The sequence below is a fragment of the Euprymna scolopes genome, chromosome 5, assembly GCF_053919585.1.
Source record: "Euprymna scolopes isolate OS-2025 chromosome 5, ASM5391958v1, whole genome shotgun sequence".
Taxonomy (NCBI): domain Eukaryota; kingdom Metazoa; phylum Mollusca; class Cephalopoda; order Sepiida; family Sepiolidae; genus Euprymna; species Euprymna scolopes.
The window spans coordinates 21,552,056-21,559,583 of record NC_136486.1 but is presented as its reverse complement, the minus strand read 5'-3'; the positions used below and the strand labels follow the sequence as shown (position 1 = coordinate 21,559,583).

Sequence of the window (7,528 nt, the reverse complement as noted above, 5' to 3'; positions counted from 1 at the left end):
CAGCCATTTTTTTACGTAATAAAATCAATAGAATATTACGAGTTAAATATTTCTCAATTTTTAAACTTTAAAAATCTATCAAAATTTTTCTATTGGTTCAATTCTTACGATATTTTCAGGGTCAATGTGAAATTTTATGCTCTTTCCAATAAACCAAATATAATAATTTAGAGAAACGTTTTTTTTTCAAATTCATCCTCCCCCATTTTGAAATATCTATTAAAATTTTAATAATTAATTTGTGCCAAAGTTTTATATACCACAAATTAAAGATAAAAGATCAATAAAGAAAATATTCTAATTTAAAACAAAAAAAGAATAGTTTTGGGGAAATTTACCTGTAAAGTCCAAAGTGTAAAACATTTTTTTTTTAAATCACGTTGATTTTTTTTTTTTAATGAAAGCTCATGTTATGCTTACATCGTAAAGTAAATACCAGACGCTGACGGCAAATTTTTCTATTTCATTGAATGTTTTCTTTTTTTAGATATTTAAAATAAAAATTAAAAAATTAGTCAATTCAGAAGTATTAAAATATATCAATCAAAAACTCGTGTATTTCATTAAAAGAATTCAAACAAAAAAATTCGATGAAGCGGATTTTTTGTTCAAGGGGAAAAACTTATAAGTGAATGTGCGTTTCCTTTTTAACTACGGAGGATGAAAAATACTAATTTGGGTTAACACACGCAATAAAAAGAGACATTATTTATGTCCTTTGGACGAATCCGTATTTCATAAATTTCATTTTAGTAGCAGCAGCTGTAGCAGCTCTTTAAAGCTTCGTGCAAAACACGTTGCGAAAATGCGATTTTCTACGACCCTCGCTTTAAAAAAATCCTTTTATTTAAAAAATACATGGATTTTAAAATATAAATATGGATAAATTCTTAAGAGTGAAGAATGGAACTACCCATTTAATAGTATTTTTTTTTAAGTAAGTGATTTTTTGGCATTTATATATACACATATATTTATAAGCAAGTCAAAATATGTTAGTTTTCTTTATATTTTTTTAAAGAAACCCGCTTTAAAAAAAACAAATATTGCATAATTTGTTATTAAACGTGTTATTTTTTAAAATTTGGTCTTTGCTCCTTTAATTGAAAAAAAAATTAGGGTTTTAATTACATTTTTCAAGTAGTTATAAGCTTCGGAAAATAGTAAGTTGAATTATTAAAGTTCTGATCATCATTTTTAATGGCCACTTTCTGATACACCTATGATTACTGTTCTCATCTTGAGTGTGATTTTCACAACGTTTCGGTCGTTGTAATCTCCAACCTTCTTAACATGTATCTTGTCGAACTCGAGAATGTTCCTGTCGAACTCGAAAATTTGGACGGAATTTCGAATGGACCCCTTTATTTACTTTACGGAGTAGAATGCTCTTGTTCTGTCAGCCATGACTGAATAGAGTTCCTACGTAATTCGAAATTGTAAAAACTCGAGCTGAGATCAAAACCTAAACCTAAAAAAAGTGAGTTAAGTACGATAACTATTAGGCCAACTTGACGCTATCTTTATAAAGTGTTGTCAATCTTATTCATTCTTAACATAAGGAATCTCTCATGTAAATGATTCATGCATGCGCATTAGTTAAACAGTTGACAAACAGTTAAAAGTTCGATGACCCCAACGTACCAATTTTTCAATTTTGACCCATTAGCAGCCCTTTTTCCGGGTGAAAATCGATTAAAAAGTTTTACACATGTCTGAATACCCTATATACCAAATTTCAGGTATGTAGATCAAAAATTAATTTACTATAACAGTTAAAAATCCGATTACCGCCTGCCCCATGTAATAATTTTTCAATTTTGACCCGTTAGCAGCCCTTTTTTCTGGGTGAAAATCGATTTTAAAGTTTTCCACATATCTGAATATCCTACATACAAATTTTATATTTGTAGATTAAAAATTATTTGAGTATATAGGTTGAGAATTTTCCTCACGCGCACACACTTTCTTACTTTATAATTTTTTTCCGACGGTCACAAACATTATAGTACTAAATAAAAAAATCGTACAGACCTATATTTATACAAAAAATAGACGGTCAGAGGTTACGTCGGCCGAACGCTATTTGCGTCTTGAATACTCACGTGTATGTTCATTTGAAAGAAAAAAACAAACAAAAAAACTACCATTCATCTATAACATCCAATGTGGATATGCATTCGAAAGCGGTCGGAGGTTACATCGGCCGCAACGTTGTGAGAAAATACAGCCACGATGAGAACAATAGTCCAAATGATGCAAATAAAAGTATTCGTCAATCTTCATCTCAAAAATATACAACCGGCATTTTAAAACTTCTCGGCGCTTCTACACTATCAGAACGAAATTTCGGAAATCAATAGTATCTACGTATTCCTCGTATTTTTAACTTGATTATATCACAAAATGACGAAAATCGATAAGGGAGAAAATTATTTATTAAAGTAAATAAAAAATAATATTTGATGAAAAATATCTTAAGACACAGGAGAGTTCCGTACGGCACAATAATCACGTTGACACACCGGTTCTCGCCAGATCACCGAAGTTAAGCAACGTTGAGTCTGGCCAGTACCAGATGGGTGACGATTTGGGAAGGCTAGGCGCTGTATGTACCTTCTGGGAAGGTTGGACGTGGGGCCAGCAGCACCCTCACCCTGTAAAAAGAACTCCTCGCTACAAAAACATCTACAAAAGTTGTACATGGCCTATGCGTGACTACCGAGAGTAAAGAAGGCCGATGCATATGACAGCGTAACGTCACTTCCTGCTTAAGTTGTAGGTATAGACAGCTTCCGGTATTCAACCACGTGGTCATGCTAACAGGCATAAAAAAATATGGCTACCAATATGTGTTACCGATTGTCCATGTATGTTCTAAAGAGAAAGAACAATTCTCCATTTGGATAATAATTATTATAATTGCACATTTGCGATAATTTTAATCAAAATATCGGAAGTGAATTCATGTTTGAACTTTTATTTTTATCAGAGAAAGTCGAATGTTTCATTTTATTTACTTTTCTTTTTTTTCTTTTTTTACTGCAAAACAAACAATTTTTATATATTTTTCAGTCCTTTTAGTAAATGTTTACTTTAACTACAACAAAACACCGACCAATAAAATTTGGTTTTTTAAAGGTTTTCGGGGTCGCTGACAACGAATCTGATATTCAAACCCGTCGTAAATTTACCCTTTGCATGGTATCAACTCTTGAACCCTTGCACTATTTTGCGCCATATTACCGTATTCATTAATGCTACGCGTGAGTAGTTCTTATTGAGATGTACGTGCGTGTAGTCACGTGTTTTTTCCCAAGGCGCATGAATACATGGCGGATATTTTAAATGACAGGAAATATTTTTCATAAAATAAAAATAGTTTTCATCTCATTGAAATACTTTAAATAAAATTTTTTTAAATAGTTTTCACCTCATTTATAGTAAAAATAATGCATTTAAAGTAATAGTTATTTAAATATTTCAACATAAAATCTTGTGGGGAAAAATCCAGCTTCCCAATAAGGGGGCACTCTGGTTAGGAATAAAAATAATCTCAGTCATGAAATATTTCTCCTCCACCGACCGAGGACAGAAAAGGTAAAGTGTAGCATTAAAACAGATACTAAACTGATCTGTTCCGAAGGCCAAAAAATATTTGTTCAATGTTTCTTTGATTGCTTCTTCCCTAAATTCATAATTCAGTTTTATCAGTATTAAATTGTATATTGCTTTAAAATTACTTAATTTTGCATAGATAATATTTATTAGTCCTCGCGCAAAAGAGCAGGACACAAAATGTTTTAAATAATAATAATAATAATAATAATAATAATAATAATAATAATAATAATAATAATAATAGAATAACAACAACAAAGACTTTCGCTGGCGAGGACAACTATTGACCGTAACCAGTTATACAGTCCTTTTGAAATTTTCATCTCTATTTTTGCTCGTTATATACTGAATATCTGTTAATGATGTTCCTTATTAAATTTTAAAGATATTCTATTCTGAAAGAAGTTTTAAAAAATTTAATCTAAAAAATTATTTTAAAGTTTGTTTTTTTTTTATTCAGATTTTCTCATTATTGAGACCTGTATTACAAAGAAGGGGTTGCAAAAATGAGTTGTGGTGTGAGGAAAAATACAAACTGAAATAGAGAGAAGGAGAGTTTTAAAATATAATCCTAAAAAGATAAGATACAAGTTAGAAAAGCATTCCATCCAAGGCATGAAAATTGTTGAACAAAATGTTTTACTATAGGCTTTAAAAATAAAGATACAAAATTCAATTTGAAATTTATTTATCTTCAAAGTGCACTTTTATAAATTTTACAAAGTAAGGTATAAAAATTGAATTTAAAGTGAATAAAAAATTATCTTGGATTTATTTTATGTAATGCACATTTTGTTGCAATTGAGAAACATTATCTTTCATCTGGCAATTAATGATATAGATATAAAATGTTCAATTATTTTTTTTTAAGTGTAACAAGATGTACATTACATAAAATAAATCCAAGGTAATTTTTTGATTCAATTTAAATTAAATTTTCATACCTTACTTTGTAAAATTTATAAAAGTACAATTTGAAGATAAATAAATTTCAAATTGAATCTTGTGCCTTCATTTCTAAAGCCTATAGTAAAAACATTTTGTTTAACAATTTTCATGCCTTGGATGAAATGCTTTTCTAACTTGTATTTTATATTGAATAAAGTTCAGTTTCAGTATTAATCGAACTGTGTTCCTTTTTCTTTTTAAAAATGTTTTATTGCTCTTTTTCAAATTGCCCTCATATAGTACTGTCAGTCTGACAAATCTTACCTATATTGCCCGCAGACATTTTTCAGTTAACATGCCTTCTTCTTAATCTCGGTGGCCGTGGCCTATGCCCCTCCAGGGGCTCAATGGCTATGTATGGATGGATGGGGCAGGAGAGTTCCAAAGGGAGGTACTTTTCCGTTTTGATTTAAATAAAATGACGGCAATTTTTCACCTGCTAACACGATTAAAGTTGTTTTGTTTAATAATTCAGTCAATAATAATAATTTCGACTGAATAATTTGGAAGCTACCATTGTAACTTATTAGAATTGACAAAAAAATAATTGAAACCATTTATCAGTTTGAAAACTCCGTTTTTTACTACAAAATATCGTCTCAATTCTGTAGAAGCGCCAACTTCTCTGTCCGTTTCTTCCGCTCTTTCTCTCTGTCTATAAAAATAGAAGAAATCCTTATCGTGGAAAGAGCGGAATGCAAAAAAAAAATTTCTGTGTAAAAATTGTAATTTGATTAGCTTTTTTGTTAATATAAGATCACTGGTGATGACTATGGGGAGAAAAGCACATTAGTACGGACGGCGTTCCAAAAGTAATGTCTCCTATTTTTTTTTTAACCCGAATGGATCAGAGGGGATTGCAAATTGCATTATGAATCTTTGCATTTATGTCCTGAAAGTTTCATATCTCTGTTGCCGATATTGACGGTGTGAGATTCTAAGAAATCAACCCCTGTTATGGACGTGCGTCATAAGCAGAAGTACGTCATTGAATTCCTGGCAAAAGTGCATTGAGAATTGTGGTGACTATGCAGAAAAAATATATTCTGGAGCGTTTTAATGGTACCACTCCCGTCTTCATAACACTTCAACCTTTTGAGTAAAAACATAGGAGGCTTTACTTTTAGAACGACTCACTTATTTATAATATATATATATATATATATATATATATATATATATATATATATATATATATATATATATATATATATATATATATATATATTCGTCCTGTAGGTGTTAGGACTAGGAGTCTTAGTTTTCACTCTGTAGTATTCTTTGCTTATTTGTTCAGCCTTGCAGATTATATAATCGGTTGTTTGACAATATTATCCTCACAAACAAGTGTATAAAATAATAACTTGATGCATTAATATATCTTATATCCGCTCACTTCTAAAAAGGAATTTTCAGAAAAAAAAGTGACACTAACAAAGTGGTCCTTAGGCCATTGAAGTTAATCAAACGTCATCATTAAAAGGACGGATTGCGCAAATCGAAATAAATCACTATGCTGGGGATTTCATTTAAATACCTTGACATTTACATCTGATAAATCAATTTGTTCAAATATCAACGATAAAATATGAGGTTTCGGCGAGGATCGAACTCGCGGCCTTCTGCGTGTAAAGCAGACGTGATAACCACTACACCACGAAACCTCCTTGACGCTAGAAGCAATTTATTACTTTATATTTAACGAAATTATTTTTCTCTTAGAGTCTAATTATTTTAAATGTGAAAAGTAATAATAAGGGAGAAAAGAGAGGTTTTGTTGATGTCCGTTGTTGAACTCGCATATGAGTGCCCATGCGCACGTGTGTGTGTGTGTGTGTGTGTGTGTGTGTGTGTGTGTGTGTGTGTGTGTGTGTGTGTGTGTGTGTGTGTGTGTGTGTGTGTGTGTGTGTGTGTGTGTGTGTGTGTGTGTGTGTGTGTGTGTGTGTGTGTGTGTGTGTGTGTGTGTGTGTGTGTGTGTTCGTGTGTGTGTGTGTGTGCGTACGCGCGTGTGTGTGTGTGTGTGCGTGCGTGTGCGTGTGTGTGTGTCTGTGTGTGTGCGTGCGCGCGCGCGTGTGTGTGTGTTTGTGTGTGTGTGTGTTTGTGTGTGTGTGCGTGCGTGTGTGTTTAAGAAAGAGAAAAATATATCTAATTTGGCTCAAAACTCGAATCACTGAAATGACACTTCGCAATTTTTCTATTGAAATATAGAACGTCTTTTTATTATGAAGTGTCTGAAAGACTTCGTCCACTGTCACTCGCGATAGCTCAGTTGGTAGAGCGGAGGACTGTAGAAGAGTGAAATTGCTGTAATCCTTAGGTCGATGGTTCGAATCCGTCTCGCGAGATCTCGTTTTTTTTGTTTTTTTTTGTTCTTAAATATTTTTTCTATATTCTTTTTTTCTTTCATACTGGCAGTCATATATTTAAAAGAATACTTGAATGTCTACTAGACATTTGAGGATAGTGTATAGAGGTTTCTCTGTGCAACAGTGCAGCACTGCAGCAGTGCAGCACTGCAGCAGTGCAGCACTGCAGCAGGAGTTGTCAGGGCTCTAGAATGAGAATAATTTTCAATACAAATAAACCGACTAAATATTCAAAATAACATAGTATTTTCGGTCCACATAAGATCTCTTCAGTATGGCTAACCAACACTGTCTTTTACAATGAACGGTGCACCTTCTTCAAGTGATGTTACCTCAACTAACAGCACAACGCTTGATACTCCACTAGACTAGATCAATTTTTGCCCTCGAATCCAGTGAGACCATAAGAAAGATATTCTAACATACTTTAATGGTCAACTGAGCAGAAGGAAAATATGCTTAAATATGATATTTTAATTTATGCAGATTTCATATTTATTATTATAGAAGCAATACTGTATTGATTTTTATATTGTACTCAAAATATAGTAGTTCCCCCCAACGGCGTGTACCAGTCATATAATGTGCTTAAA

At 32.1% G+C, this 7,528-nt stretch overlaps 2 non-coding genes across 2 annotated transcripts; one reads left to right on the top strand and one right to left on the bottom strand.

The window, feature by feature from the left end:
* Window positions 1-6,160: 6,160 nt before the first annotated feature.
* Trnav-uac (transfer RNA valine (anticodon UAC)) lies at window positions 6,161-6,233 on the bottom strand. The gene has a single exon. It is a non-coding gene; the product is annotated as a tRNA-Val (tRNA).
* A 590-nt stretch (window positions 6,234-6,823) lies between these two features.
* On the top strand, window positions 6,824-6,914 carry Trnay-gua (transfer RNA tyrosine (anticodon GUA)). Its single transcript is given in 2 exon segments — window positions 6,824-6,860; window positions 6,879-6,914. It is a non-coding gene; the product is annotated as a tRNA-Tyr (tRNA).
* The last annotated feature ends 614 nt before the right edge of the window (window positions 6,915-7,528 follow it).